Below are 16,293 nucleotides of genomic sequence, written 5' to 3'. Positions count from 1 at the left end.
AATACCTTACATTTTCAAACTCATCCAACAGCAGTGATTCAGATTCTACAACTGGTCTACCCTTTACAAGCCGAGGTGGTGCTCAACAGAGGGGACAACAACAACAATTTTTTCATGGACGAGGGCGACGCTGGAAAATCAGACAGTGGGGAAACCACACAATGTGCACCCGGCAATGACAACCACCACCAACGAGTTGGTAGTCCCTATTTTCAATCTAAGCTCACACATTTTGAGTCTGAACGGGTCCAGTGTACTCAGCAAGGGACTTTCATTTGTTCCCACAAAAATCGCAAGTGAATTTCAAACTGAGATTGAAATGAAGAACTTTTTACGCAATTTGAAGCTGATTTTTTTTTCCTGCAATGCCAAAGACAGGATTTTGCCAAGCGATAATAAATCAGGTCTGAAATTTCCTTCGTACTTCACGCCTACATCTATGATGGGCTCCCCAGAAATACTGACTTTCGACAACAAAATACTTCAAGAGATGAAACATTTATGTCAGACTAAAACCATCTAAAAAACAACCTAACGAAAGCTGAAAGAATTGCTCTGAAACAACTAGAGGAGAACACCACCTTTACCATTAAACTGGCTGATAAAGGTGGTTGTATTGTTCTGTGGAATTCCATAGCTTATAATGCTGAAGTTAATAAACAACTTGGGGACAGTACATGCTATACAAAACTCGTTGGCAACCCTACTGCGGCATTGGCGGAGGAAATATCCAGCCTCATGAACCATGCCTTGGACCAAGGGTGGATTAATCAAGAAGAACGTGGATTTCTGACATAACTCAACCCTATGACCCTGGCTTTCTATGTACTTCCTAAAGTGCATAAAAATGCATTAACACCACCAGGGAGGCTGATAGTTTCAGCTATTGGTTCATTGCTGGAGCCGCTTTCCATCTATGCAGACATTTTTTTAGACCATTTGTCCTAGAATTGCGATCATATATTCAGGACATCAATGCTATGATCAACATTGTGGAACAAATTCATTACTCCACTCATGAGATTCTCGTCACACTTGACGTTGAATCATTATATACTAATATACCTCAAAACATCTGCATTGAGATCATGCACCAATATCTAGAAAAATGGACCGATCTTACTATTCCCTCTAACTTCATTACAGAGTGCATCAGATTGGTTTTAACAAAAAATGTCTTCCTTTGTGAAAATGTTTATTACCAACAACTGACGTTCGCCCCCGATCTAGCTAATCTCTTCATGGCAAACTTTGAAGAAAAGTTTATATTTGCAGACACAAACCCATTCCAGACACAAATCACCACGTGGCGTCACTATATAGATGATGTTTTTATGCTCAGAAGGGGACAGAGGAAACACGGCCTTCCTTTTGTGGCTCAATACGCGGGCTCCAATGATCAAATTCACTATGACATTTGACATCAACAAGATATCATTCCTTGATTTAGAAATGTATAAATCTGTGGATGATACTTTATGAACAACTTTACATAAAAAAGCCTACCGACAAAAACACTTTGTTACTTTTCAGTAGCTTTCATCCACAGAGTCTCAGTGAAAACTTACCATTTGGTCAATTTTTATGGATACAACACAATTGTAGCCGCATAGAGGATTATATCTACTGGTTTGTGCTCCTAACAATGAGCCCCCATCCACGGGGGAGGTGGGGCGATAGAGATCTAGCCCTTAAAAACTAGAAGAAAGATAGATCTATGACTTAGGGCCTCATTACGACCCAGGCGGTAAGTTACCGCCTGGGCCGTGACTTTACCACCATGGCGTAAACTACGTTTACGCCATGGTGGTTGGCGGACTTACCGCCCCATTCCGACCTTGGCGGGGCGGTAAGTCCCCAATCCCCATTTACCCTTCCCCATTCCCATTTTTGCCCCATAGGGCATAATGGGAGTGGGGAAGGCGTTAATTACGCCACCGTAAATTACGGTGGCGTAATTAACTCCATGGTCCCTTAGCGCCATGGATTTTAACACCTGCTAAAAGCAGGTGTTGAATCCGCCATGGCGCTAAGGGACCTCGTACTCAGGCGGTAAGGGTCGGCGCTGTTTACGCTGCCGTAAACCCCTTACCGCCTGGGTCGTAATGAGGCCCTTAGACACAGCCAGGACGGACCTCAATGTCTCGGTGGAATGGAATTTGTTCATCCACTAACATGACCAGAGTACACTTAGACCATCTTCTACCCTAATGGTTACACGGAGGGCTGGTCTGAGCTGCTAGCAATATTTTCTGTTCCCTTGATTGAGTCCTCCATCATCTTCCATTAATAGTACATGTTTATCTATTTTGCCCCAACAACAGTTTATGTCAAGCTGATATATCTGCTTCAACAAGAGCTTACAGTCTTGGAATATGTCATTCTCACTGTCATCTCTGATTATGGCAACCATGTATACATGCCATCATGGTGCAGCTTTCGCCTCTGTCCGTATTTGTTATTAAAATAATCAATTATCAAAATAATCACACATTAACACATGCTGATCCAAACACGTGTTTTAAGATGATAACATGCTGGTGTTCGTATTATATTCAGGCAGCACTTTAATAATATATGTACAGTCCTTGAATCCTTTCAGGCAGTAATACATGTCGAATCCCAGAAGGCGATACACATCTTCACTAGATGCTGTTATTATTTCAACATCTACTTTCTGGCGCCTTTCAATATGGCGACTTAATTCAGAATTTTCTATGAAGCAGTGAAAGCATCCATACAGACCATACATTGCGTTACGGCGGATCCATACACGTGACTAAAATCACATGATCGCTGTATACGTAAAGAAACACATCCAGCTTGGTTTGCTTGAGAGCGATCTTTTGCCAGTTTGTGAGACTATGACTACATACTACAGCACGGAATACGCTCCGGCTAACGATACGTCTCTGTAAAAATACGGCTGATTGAATAGGTAAGATTTTGAACATCTCGCCTGCACGTTGGGCGTACTATTTATGGTCAAACAGCAATTTCGACCCCATGAACATCTATAACATTAGATCATTATTTTGTATTGACTCTACTAGGATGGTACACTCACAGTGGAATATTAAGCAACATTGAATTGGTCATCTGACTACGCTGGGTTGATAAGCATATATGACCTCACACAGGTAATTTGTTTAATATATGCAATGCTGTACATTTCTATAAAAATGCACAGGCACTTTGGGTGATGCTGAGGAGCCAAAAAATATAATACATATTTTGTGTGTGCTCCGTTCATTTTACAGTGATTGAAATGTTCCTAACGATGCCACATTTATGATGGGCTCAATAATCTATGAATAAAATGTGTCCCCTACATCAAGCGCTACCAAGTGGAAGGTTAGTGGGATGCACTTCTCTACACAATACAAGTAGTTTTTAGACTGACCAGATCACTAAAACAAGCATTTTGTTTTATTTGTATACCTTTAGGTTTTATGTATGGTGCACAGGGCCCTGTGCATGGCACTGTATTCTCCCTGTGCTCAAGTATTTTTAGCGTCCTGAAAGCGGGTTTCGGCAACACACTGATCTTGTGAACTGTTCATTCCTGGTGTTGGTGCGGTCTCACAGCGAGCTGACGCCCCAGGTTAAAATGTTGTTCTAGACATGGATTAAAAAAGAAGTCACCTCTGTAACTAACAACACACTGGTTTCTATGAAAAATTGCATTTCTATCCATCAATTCTAAAGGGGTGGAGGCATTGTGTCTTCTCCAAACGCAATTGAGAATTCATTATATACATTGTTTTTACTTTCTATTATCCTCTGCAAAAAGGTTTTTACAATAATATGTTGTGATATTAATTAAAATATGTTTTTTCATGGCTTCTGGTCAGTGGTTTACACAAATGGGATATAATGAGCCGTTTGTGATCAATGTGTAGAGTTGTTCATTTACAACCTGTGAGACAGGGTAGCTAGTGGTGGAATCGTTCGCTTTTGTCATATGTTACGTTTGGAAGGGAAACATAACTTTGGACAATGACCACTTTATGGATTTTCACGTTTTTGGATTTTCATTTTGCATTTGGATTTGGATTTCATTTCTCTTTGCATTAATTTCATTTTCATTCTCATTTTTTTTATTTTCATTTGGTGTATTTTTGCTTTTGTTAATACATTTGCATGCAGTTAAATCTATGTGTTGTCTTTTCTCATTTGTTTAGGGCATGTGGCAATCGTCATTGGCTCAGTCATGTGTCACTGCTGTGGGGCCATGTTGGCAATTTCTTCGGGTGCATGCATGTGTGCTTTTGTGAATTACATGCGATGGGGCCTGTACTGGAAAGTGGGGTCAATGGGTGGGTGCAGAGTTGCTCTGTGGAGGGCCAGCGTGCTGTCTCATTTGGGTGGACATTTGCTGCATGCTTGTATGTTGTGACAATGCGTTTGTTGAGGGGACATGAGTCGGGGCATGCTTGCAGGTTACCATCACTGGGGGGGCATGAGTCAGGGCCTGCTTGCAGTTTCCCATCACTGGTGGGGGACATGAGTCGGGCCCTGCTTGAAGGTTCTCGTCACTGGTGGGGGGCATGAGTCGGGGCATTCTTGTAGGTTCCCATCACTGGTGGGGGACATGAGTCAGGGCCTGCTTGCCGGTTCCCGTCACTGGTGGGGGACATGAGTCGGGGCCTGCTTGAAGGTTCCCATCACTGGGGGAGGGGAGGCATGAGTCAGGGCCTGCGTGCAGGTTCCCATCACTGGTGGGGGGCATGAGTCGGGGCCTGCTTGCAGGTTCCCGTCACTAGTGGGGTACATGAGTCAGGGCCTGCATGCAGTGTATGGTGCCATGTGGGTTGCCTGCTAGCATGGTCATGGCTGATGGGGGTCCCTTGTGGTGTGGGCTGCCTTCAGGCATGGTCACGGGCGATGGGGGGAGTCCCTTGTGGTGTGGGCTGCCTGTGGGCATGGTCACAGGTGATGGGGGCCCTTTGGGGTGTGGGATGCCTGCGGGCATAGTCACGGGTGATGGGGGGTCCCTTGTGGTGTGGGCTGCCTGCGGGCATGGTCACGGGGGATCCCTTTTGGTGTAGGCTGCCTGAGGGCATGGTCACAGGTGATGGGGTCCCTTGTGGTGTGGGCTGCCTGCGGGCATGGTCACGCGGGATCCCTTGATATGATATATGATATGGCATTTATAACACGCCTATACACAAGTGTTTCAAGGCACGACGAGGCAAAGGGGGGAACAAAGGGAAGGACAGACAGCGATCCTACTAGGCCAGGTGTCATTCAGATCGCGCAAGTGCATGGGAAGGGGGAAAGGAAAAGTGTGCAGGGGGAAGGGAGAGGGAAAGTGCAGTACATGGGAAGTGGGATAAATAAGACACATAAAACAGCCAGCTAGCGGCAGTGCAAGGAAGTGCAGAAATAAGTGCTGGTAGGGGGACTGAAGGGATACAGAGAAATGGTCCCCAAGTGTAGGGGTTGCCAGGGAGGCAGTGCAGGTGGGTAATTGACGGGGCCTGGGCCAGAGATCAGAAAAGGTTGGCCAGGTAACAAGTGCAATTTTAGTCAGGAATTCAGCAAGGGAGGGGAGCAGAGAAAGCAGAAGCAAAGAGGAAGGTTTTGAGGTGTTTCCGGAACCAAATATGGTTCTCCTCGAGTTTCAGGGAGGCATGGTGGCTGTTCCACAGAGAGGCACCTGCCGAAGAGAGTGATCTGCCACCAACTCGTTGTTTGGAGAAGCGACTGACCCTAAAGGAGTTGGAGGCAGATAAGCGAAGAGCTCGAGAAGGAAGATATTTAGGAAGAGAGAGTTGAAGGTATTGCGGCCCCAGACCCCAGAAGGTCTTGTGTACAATGCAGAGGGTTTTGAACTTAATCCTCGCAGCCACTGGGAGCCAGTGCAGAGATTTCAGTCCTGGAGAGATGCGATCCCTGGTCTTGAGGCCAAGGACAAGATTCGCAGTCCTGATCTGGATAAGTTGCAGAGGGCGGAGAGTGGAGGCAGGCAGATTTAGATAGAGGCTGTTACAGTAGTCCAGCTTGGAGAGGGCTCTGGAGACAGTGAGCTTCTGGGGGAAGGAGAGGAAAGGAAGAATACCTCTAAGGAGGTGCCGCTGGTAGTGTGACTTCTTAGAGACGTCAGAGATGTGAGGGGAGAAGGAGAGTGTGGAGTCGAAGATGACCCCGAGGTTTTTAGCCTTGCAGGTGGGAGTGGGAGGAGGGCCAAGAGAGGCCGGCTAGAGAGCTGCAGGGAAGGAGGGAGTGGGTGTGCCGATGAGTAGAATCTCATTCTTACTGGCATTAAGGCAGAGGTCGTTGGTGGCACACCATTCCTGGATGGCAGACAGACAGTCAGAGATGAGGGAAGGAGAGGAGGAGGCCGAGGGTAGCCTGAAAATGAGCTGCTTATCATCCGCATAGCACTGAAAGTTGGGACATAGAGCAGTGATGCAGTGGGCAAGGAGTGCCAGGTATTGGTTGAACAGCAAGGGAGAGAGGTTAGATCCCTGGGGGACACCACAGGAAGAGAAAAAGATGTCAGAGAAGAAGGACCCAAGTTGGACGTGGGAGGGTCGGTCGGAGAGGAAAGAAGTCAGCCATGCCAGAGCCTGACCAGTGATACCCAGGTTATCACGGAGACGGTTGAGCAGGATGGCATGGTTGACAGTGTCAAATGCAGAAGAGAGATCAAGCAAGATAAGAACGCAAGGGGTGTTAGAGTCGAGGTTAGTTAGCAGGTCTTCACAAATGTTCAGGAGAGCAGTTTCCATGCTTCTGGCATCTCTGAAGCCAGACTGATGGTCATGAAGACAACCAACAATTCATTGTGGGTATTGAGCTGGGAGATGGCCAGTTTCTCCAGGAGCTTGCCCAGGAAGGGAGTGATGGAGATTGGGCGATAGTTAGCCGGGCAGGAGGGGTCGGCAGAGGGTTTCTTAAGAAGAGGGTGCACAAGGGAGTGCTTCAGGGGGGAAGGGAAGACTCCAGTGGTGAAGGAGTGATGCAGAAATCCTCCAGGGCAGGAGCCAGGGAATCAATGTGATCCTTGATAGTTTTGGAGGAACAGCAGTGAACCTGTTTCAATGAGACTTTTATAGATCGGACTTGTCTAGAAACCTCGTCTGGAGAGAAAAATGGAAAGGCCAAGAAGGAGGGAGGAGGGGTGGCTGCAGAAGGGCCAGAGGAAGTGCAGGGAATAGCGGGAGGGGGGTGAGAGGAGGAGAGGGTGGACAGGATGTCCTGAGTTTTTTAAATGAAGTGAGAAGCCAGTGCCATGCAGAGGGCCTGGGAAGGGACAGGAGAGGTAGAGACTGCGGCAGGATTGGCCAGTTCCTTGCAGATTTTAAAGAGTTCAGCCGAGTTGTTAGATGCCGCAGAGACGCATGCTTGGATATGAGCTCTCTTCTTGGTGAGGACGGAGAGCCGGTATTGCCTTTGCAGCAGGCGGCAGGCCAGTTTGTCAGAGGATGAACTTGAAGCATGCCATTTCCTCTCTGCAACCCTACACTTGCATTTTAGGGTGATGAGGTCTGAGTCATACCAGGAGTTACACTTGGCTTTGGGCTTCAGGCAGATTCTCATGACAGGGGCAAGGATATCGAGAGTATCAGATATAGAAGAGTGGAGCATGGAGAGGGCTGTGTCAGGGTGTGAGTCAGCCAGGGGGGAAGAGTGTGTGAGAAGGTGGCAGCAAAAGCATCACCTGACATGCGCTTCATGGGTCGGGTGACCGAGAAGGTGGGTGGCAGTGACGGAGGTGGCTTGGCCTGTGGGGTTGGGGAGGGTGAGTTGGGAGCATAGGAGAAAGTGGTCACTCCAGGAGAGAGGAGTGGAGAGAGGGACAGAGAGGGGAAGGTCTGAAAAGATCAGAACATCGAGAGTGTGCCCTGCAGAATGAGTCTGGCCAGAGGGGAGAATGGTGAGTGAGAGAGAGTCGCAGAGGTCGCGAAAGAGTTTAGAGGGGGGACGGAGGCATCCAGGTGGATGTTGAAGTCTCCAAGAAGGAGGAGTTGAGTGGTGGAGGCCAGGAATGAGGAGGAGAGATCTGGCCACTCAGAGAGGAAGGAAGAAATCGGACCAGGTGGCCGATAGATAGTAGCCACAGAAAGGGAATGGCTAGGCGAGAGAGAGAGCCTGCAAATGAGGCATTCAAAAGAGGAGTAGGCCTGCGCAGGAATGACAGAGACAGGAATCCACTCAGGGAAGATAAGGGCTACGCCACCACCAGAGCGGTTGGGCCTGGGCGCAGAGAGGATCTTGTAGCCATCAGGTATGAGTGTGTCAGAGTTGGCCGTAAACCATGTTTCAGTGAGACCGAGGACATCGAGGTCAATTTCTTTAAGAAGGCGTGCTTGACAGTGGAGCGGGAGTTAAGAGTGGGAATGTGGAGAAGGTTGCCCTCCTTGAAGGACTTCCGGGAGGGGTACAGATCAGAGGTACGCCCTGTGGAAGTGTAGAGAGCGCCCAAGAGGGGGCAGAGAGGGAGGGGAAAGGTAAGGTAGCCAAGGAAAGGGGGGAGGGTACAGCAGGAGAAGAAAGGAAGATCATGAGGCACGGAAAGCGTCTATCAAAGAGATGAAGGTTGGCCTAAAGGCCTTGGACCAAGATGGTCCCATTACAGTAGACATTAATGATGACCTTGGAGGATAGGAAGGAGGCCAGGAGAGCGTCCCAACGGGTACCACCATTAATGGGAGAAGAGGAGAAAGGAGAGAGAACAGAGACCATATGAGGGGTCCATAGATCTGGTGAAGGAACGACAAAGAGGATGTCGGTGAGAGTTTCCTTGGAGGAGGCACTGATGTAGGTGTCGGCGATAGGGAGGCCTATGTTGGAGACCAAGATGTTCTTTTTAAACTTTTTCCTACCAGACTTAGTGAGGAGAGCAGAATAGTCAATAGAGAAACAGTTTGAAAAGAAAGGGGAGGGAGAGAGCTCCATAGAGTAGGTGGGAGAGGAAGGGGGGGTCAAAGGGGTAGACAGACAAGACAGAGAGGCAAGTGCGCAGGAGAGTGAGACAAGACAACGGCACTTAGGAGGCGAGTGTAAGAAAGGCACCGGACAATCTAAGACGGGAAAGAAGACATACCTAAATTTGAGAATCCTAAAGAGGGAGAAAAAGGCCTAGGTTTCACAATGCAGTTACAGTGGTGGTACCGTTACAAGCAATTTAACGCCACCTAAGAAGGAAGTGGCTGCAAGGGGTGGGGGGAGAGGGAAAAAATAATGCGCTCAGAGCGCACTAACAAAATCAAACAATTTAACAAAAATAAAAATCACACTCACAGGATCGGATCAGAGGGGTCAAATCTGCAGCTGGACTTTCGGTGAGCTGCTCTCACCCGCTACGTTCTGAGAAAGAGGCGAGCGGGGAGAGCAACCATCGGGTAGTCCAGAGGGACAACCAGCGGCACCAATCAGGTGGGGGGTGGGCGGCCAGGGAGGCGGGAGGGAGGAGGGGACCAGGAAGTGGCTGCAAGGGGTGGGGGGAGGGTGAAAAAACAACACGCTCGGAGCGCACTAACAAAATCAAACAATTTAACAAAAATAAAAATCACACTCACAGGACCCCTAGGATCGGAGGGGTCAAATCTGCAGCTGGACTGCCGGCGAGCTGCTCTCACCCGCTACGTTCTGAGAAAGGCCATGCCATGCCCACAGGCAGCCTACACCACAAGGGATCCCCCGTGACCTTGCCCGCAGGCAGCCCACACCACAAGGGAGCCCCCATCACCCGTGACCATGCCTGCAGGAAGCCCACACCACAAGGGACCCCTCATCCCCGTGACCATGCCCGCATGCAGCCCACACCCCAAGGGGCCCCCCATCACCTGTGAACATGCCTGCAGGCAGCCCACACCACAAGGGACCCCCCATCGCCCGTCACCATGCCTGCAGGAAGCACACTCTGTCCTATATAAATACATTAATATCTTCAATCACCAATGAGGTAAGCAAGAAAAGCCAAAAAGTGTTAATATTCAGAGGTTATATACATTGGTGAATATAAACGATCCAGAATGAATGATAACGTTCTACGAATTATTATGACCACAGTAAAAAAAAAAAAAAAAGAAAGTGCAGTAATAATACAACTCAGTGGATAATACAGTGTATGTACGGACCCAAAGGAATAGTCTGACTTGTTATACACCCAGAAAAGTTACAATGAAATATGTATTCAATGAGATTGCATGTTGCCTCTAGCAGCAGCACTGTTCATGAGGTACAACATGGGGGCACACAATCACATTTCTGGGTGCTTTGCACACATTGGGCCTCATTACGACTCAGGCGGTAAGGGTTTTACGGCGGCGTAAACAGCGCCGACCCTTACCGCCTGAGTACGAGGTCCCTTAGCGCCATGGAGGTTTTAACACCTGCTTTTAGCAGGTGTTAAAATCTCCATGGCGCTAAGGGACCATGGAGTTAATTACGCCACCGTAATTTACGGTGGCGTAATTAACGCCTTCCCCACTCCCATTATGCCCTATGGGGCAAAATGGGAATGGGGAAGGGTAAATGGGAAAATGGGGATTTACCGCCCCGCCAAGGTTGGAATGGGGCGGTAAATCCACCAACCACCATGGCGTAAACGTAGTTTACGCCATGGTGGTAAAGTCACGGCCCAGGCGGTAACTTACCGCCTGGGTCGTAATGAGGCCCATTGTTAATTTAAATTAGGGTGAGCATACAGCAAGTGGTTGAGGAAGAGAATGTGGTACCTTTATATGGAATACCACAGACATACCATTCATTTAAAAACAGCATTTAACATAATTCACAGAAGTCTCCAATTCTGTTCCAAGTGGACATACGAGTACCGAAGAATAGGGCAATCAAGGCTGTACCTTGTAAGGACAACAGATTCTTCTTTGTCATAATTGCCTGCCCAGATCAGTGGACACATTCTTAATGTCAGATATTAGGGAGGTCCAGTGGTGTGGTGCAATGGCAGTAATGGAGCAGAACTAGAAAGCAGCGGCGGGTGGGCCAGAAACAGAGGGTAAACGACCAGAAACGTGATGGATCTCAGGGCTGTTGTGAAACAGAATGGCGGAGCAGGGTTTGATATTACAGACTGTTTGGAAGAAAGTACTAGTACCTGGAATCAGGAAAGTAAAGGGAGGGGTAAGAGAACTTAGTGGATAGAGTCTAAAAACAAAAGATGGGATTTGGAGAGGAACCATGTTGCACGGAGAGCCATCCCTCACCAAGATTGGGAGTAGAAATGGGTGCCGAGCCTTGGATAACAAACAGATGAAGGTAATTACTTTGTTGAGGAGGCAAAATAATGAAAGGAAAGTCTCTTGAAGAGGCTGGAGCAGTAGTCCAGACTCCAGAAGACAAACGTTTCAGATCCTGGTTTTCGTGGAATGAGTGAGCCTGGCCATATTTTGCAGTTGTACATGAGACACCTCTGGGAAGATAGCCAGATTAATTTATGGTATTTTGGATGCACCCAGAAAAATTACAGGTGTAGGTATCATACAAGTCATATTGTCGAATGATCATACAATTTGATAAGGAACCAGGATTATAGTATCAGATAAACTGACTATCTAATAGTTTAGATATAACAATGTAGACTAAATGCTTCAGTCATAGTATTGTTTTCAGTAGATTAATCCAATACATCTCTAGAACAGACCAAGCCGAGTGACAACAGGGGTATTTACAGATAGAAAATTAATACCAATATGTGTAACAAGCAAAGCTCAATGACACAACATGTAGGGCACATATAGGATGAGGGGAAAAAATAAAAGTAGATGGAGGCAGAATAGTAGGTAGAAGTTAGCTTTTGGTGGATGTACCTAACAATATGATGTAACTGCATGGCCAATGATGGGTGTACACGATTTAAGTGCCTTGTATATGTGAGCTATACCCACCTACAATATGGGGCTCCCCGAGCACTCCAATAGCCAGCAAACCAGAGAAGTAACTGGTTATTTGATGATAATGTTCCAGCACATGGTTTAAGTACCTGTAAATTTCCTATCTTTGATATACCATGATAATCCTTGGCTACAGACAAAACAGTAGGACTACACAAAAGCCACATTCAGTGTTTTTATAAGTCACACATATGTCTGTTTTGTGTTGTTCTTAAAGGCGAAATGACCATCTCTCATCAGATCAAGTACTGATCATCATGGCTATTATGTAGAAATACCACTTTTCAAAGAATGTGTATATTTTGGGCTTCTCGTGCACTCAGGTGAAAAGTTATCATTACCAGTAAGTTCAAGACGAATATGGAAACTAAATGCTATGTTCACTGAGAAAGAGCTGCTTCTAAGAAATAGAAATAGCCTGAAATCTACAAAGGGAAGAGTAGCAGACATAAGTGGACTCTGCGTACTTGATTTAGAACCTACGAAGAACATTGAAACATTATGCTTTCGATCACGCAACAGGAAATTTATCATGGAAGATTGTAGCGTTCCCAATAGGTTTTAATGATTCAAATATGCCTCTTGACATGAATTGCACAAAATTGAACGGAACAACCTGTTTTAGATTTCTGCACAGTCTTTCGGACTGATTTACAGACAGACAATTCTAATTAGACAAGTTCCGATAGAAACAAGATGTGGTCCAAGACGTTGACTTGACGGATGATTGGGGATTCTGGTCGCCATTTATTTTTGGACTTGACTGTTCACATTGTGCAGTGACAGCAAAAGGAAGGCATTGGGGCGGTGTTCTTTATTTATTTATTTATTTAAATGCAGGATAACATATCGAAGTGAGAAATGGAACTGGATTTCTAGGAAAATCCTCCTGGTCGAATTAAATGAAAGCTGGACATCTGTGTTAAGATTTATATCACACTACACTTGTACAGTGTATTATTTAAACCAATAGGACCTATTTTGTGAGAGGTGTATTGAGCCTCATTATGAGTTTGCCGGTCCGGATACAACGGTAGTGGTAAGATTGCCGGTACTGTTGTATCCGGACCAGCAAACTCTCAGTTTTTACTCGTGAGTGCCTTTCATTCCAGCAGGTTTGACCTGGCAGAATGAAAGGCACCCGCAAGCACAGTTTTCCTGTAGCACAGGCACCATAAGGAAAGGGCAATTACCGGGTCTGGCAGGGCAGGAATACTCCGGTAATTGCCCATTTGCGGGTGCCCGATTTCTTCACAAGTTTGGAGGTAGCCTGCCTGTATTACAGACATGGCTACCTCCAAACTTGTAATGAGGCCCATTGTGTTTTGTAGCGTGGCTGTTGGTTGAATTATATGTTAGTCAACTATCTCAATGGGTCTTGTCTATCATCCTTTTCCACGGATGGCCTACTCGTACAGCGGCCCACTGAGTATGACCCTATTATTCCTGTGTATCTACGACAACTTCCTTACATTGCTAAAATCCCACAATGCATATTTTATTCAGTATCTATGCAAAATCGAACAGTACCTGGAGAATGACATACTCTAGAGGACCGCACGTGACAAGATAATGCTGAAAAGGAGATGGTAATGTAAAGTACTCAGCCTCATGGAACAAAACAAAGATCTCCAGATGTAAAAAAAAGAAATGTGTGCATATGTTTTGCTAAGTTATCAAACACAACAGTTGCATTTGTGAAAAAGGCAACATCACTAGGTTTTTGCATGGATTCTGGAGATTTATGCATGTACAGGTTCACACAAAAGTTAAGACCTGAATTTGGCAAATAATTGTCTACGGCTACGTCGAGTTAACTCATGCTTAGTATCACATGTGCAGAGCAGTTGACGCAACAGTATATTGTAGGGTGTAATAACACTGATAGTGCATTTTATATTGACAGAGTATGAGTTTTGTAGCAGTAATGGGTGTAGGAATTAATTTGTAATAACATGTGCAGATATCTTTCAAAGCAATGTATGTATCAGTTTGATCAAACCTAGCAAATCTCTCAGAAACATGGCTCTTTCAACACACCTGACCAGGGACTCATTCCAATGAGTGTACATACCTATGCACAGAGCTGACAGTACTGCGATACTGAACAATTATGGCAGGCCAAATGCTGGCTACCCACACTCTGTACAGCGCTCTGATACTCTTGAGCTAGTTCCATGCTTTAGAAAATAAAAATAAAACTTTTTTTTTTTTTTTTAACTATGCTAATGCATGCTGATTAGTAGCGTGAAATGCTTTGCCTGCTCAGGAATAGTTCAAGGTCACGTAAATTATGCGGCAGCCACTGAGATTGAAACTACAGGATCTTAATGGACAAAGTGTTGGTAGGAATGCCAATGTGTGCCCACTCTCAGAAACGTAAGATAACCACATTTCCCATCAAATATCGTTCTCTCCCTTACTGTGCACCAACTACGTCTACATGTTAATGTTCTTTGAGAACCAGGAGTCCTGGCATTTTAATGATCTCATTACCGTTGTCAAACGGTCTTTCTTTCTCGTGTACAAAGATGCTCAGAAGCCCAAACAGGAAACAGGGAGCGGCAGCACTGTTCTTCAGGTACAACATGGGGGCACATCATTCACATTTCAGAAATTTAAAAGAATAATAAAATACCTGTATCTTAGTCCACTGTTCAGTAACTTCTCCCCTTGGAGGCTTCCAACAACAGGGATGATAAACCCTTAATACCACCTGTGTTTCTAATGCTTCTTCTGCTTTGCAAGACAGTCATTTTTACATTAGAAACAGGAGGTCCAATATTGATTTGCGGTCATTACAATGATTTCCACAATATTGCAAGAAGTGTGCACTGCAAATCAGAAATTACCCAATCTGATCATTTCGAAGTGATCGTTTGGTAGTGATGCATTTTGGGGGTAGCGAGCCGCCCCCTACTTCCCGAGGTTTGTAGGCAGGGGACAGGAAAAAAAAGAAGAAAAGCGGCCCCTGCAGCGTCAGATCCGACCCACATAGGAGGGACGGAACTGACGCTGCATGGTCAGAAGAAAAGCGGACACCAAAAAGGTAAGTAGAGGTGGGTGGGGGATGTATTGGGAGCCATGGGGGGTTTAAGTTTAGACGGATTTGGCCGTGGCAACATTGACTTTGCAGCAAAATTGACCACAGTCAATTCGGTTGTGAAGAATTCTGCCACGGCCAAATCGTATACATCTGCAAATTTTAATTAAGCTGGTTGATAGTGATATGTGTAAACAAAATGACTTGTTCAATGTTACTTGGTGTGTGCTTTAAAACATTTTCTCATTACTTCAGCAGATGAAAAGATTTGGTTCATTGGGCATTTGTTTGTGGCATGAGCATAGAGGACAGCCCAGCAATGGCCACAGAGTGTAGCAACATTGGGTTGAAAAGAACAAGGATGCTTTGTTATGGTATGTTGGGGATGAGGTGGGCTGCCTTGCTGGCCACAGTAAAGAAGCAATTGAGAACGGCCGCAGCACATAAGATTTTGGTGATACACCTGGGGGGGTAATGACATTACCTCACTGGAAGGCGGTGACTGCTGCACCACATGCAGCAAGCCATAAGAGCCCTGACACACATGTTGGGTTGCACAGATATGGTCTGTTCGGAGATATTTGCTAGGAGGGCATGGCTGGGAGCATGGTCAAGTTCTCCAATTGAGAAATCAAGGCAGAGAATAAATAAGGCAATGGAGAAATGTAAGCAGATGGAGGGTCCAGTCTTTGTCAAGCCGACCGTAGCTGAGGATGTTCTGTGAGAAAGACCAGATACATTTTTCATCCTGATGTCATGCACCTATTAGACAGATGTCGCAATGTTTTCCTGCTCGATATTTTTGGTGACCTTCGGAAAGCCGAATGCGAGTAGGAGCAACAGTGAGCAGGAGTAATAGTCGGTAGGATGGCATTGGAGGGCATCCCCAAAGAATGGCAGAGTTACTAACCGATCGTAGCTGAGGAGAAATCAAGCTATGAATGGTAGCCCCGAGTATTACCCGCTGGCTGCAGTAGCCAGGGCGGGTGCTACGTGCGCTTTCACCCCTAGGGCCAGTTGGACTCCTCAACCATTGCAATGGCCCAGGGTTTATTGCTCCACGCAGGGCTATGGGAATCATGAGACTGTTGCTGAAAGCAAGGCTACCAGAAGCAGGTTTGGCCGAAAAAGACTTAACCAGAAGTGACTGGTTCACCCGGAAGTAATACTGTGCCAAAATTAGGGTTCACCGGTTTGGTTTGAAGCCCAGGAATGGTAAAGGGCCACACTGAGAATGTGCTTCGGAAGAGGTCACCTTGGAGCATGGGCACTGCTAGCATTGCCTGAAAGTTGACTGAATAAAGTGACCTGTTTTCTTCCAAAAATCAAAATGTCTATGGGTACATTATATGAATGCATTGTTAAAATGTATGAGTGGGCCAT

The 16,293-nt window shown here is 46.1% G+C and overlaps 1 long non-coding RNA gene across 2 annotated transcripts in view; it reads left to right on the top strand.

Moving 5' to 3' along the window:
- Positions 1 to 2,777: 2,777 nt before the first annotated feature.
- Positions 2,778 to 16,293, top strand: part of LOC138473215 (uncharacterized) — a 338,651-nt gene continuing 325,135 nt past the window's right edge. The window contains exons 1-4 of one of the 2 annotated variants that reach the window (XR_011268737.1): positions 2,778 to 2,938; positions 3,054 to 3,140; positions 3,261 to 3,354; positions 3,448 to 4,158. This is a non-coding gene — a long non-coding RNA (uncharacterized lncRNA). Of the gene's footprint in view, positions 2,939 to 3,053; positions 3,141 to 3,260; positions 3,355 to 3,447; positions 4,159 to 16,293 lie in introns of those variants that run through there. The other variant, XR_011268738.1, reaches the window with a different exon arrangement.

This window comes from Ambystoma mexicanum, chromosome 8, assembly GCF_040938575.1.
Source record: "Ambystoma mexicanum isolate Mex_15411 chromosome 8, UKY_AmexF1_1, whole genome shotgun sequence".
In the NCBI taxonomy this organism is placed as follows: Eukaryota; Metazoa; Chordata; class Amphibia; order Caudata; family Ambystomatidae; genus Ambystoma; species Ambystoma mexicanum.
This window is presented reverse-complemented; position numbering and strand designations above follow the sequence as displayed.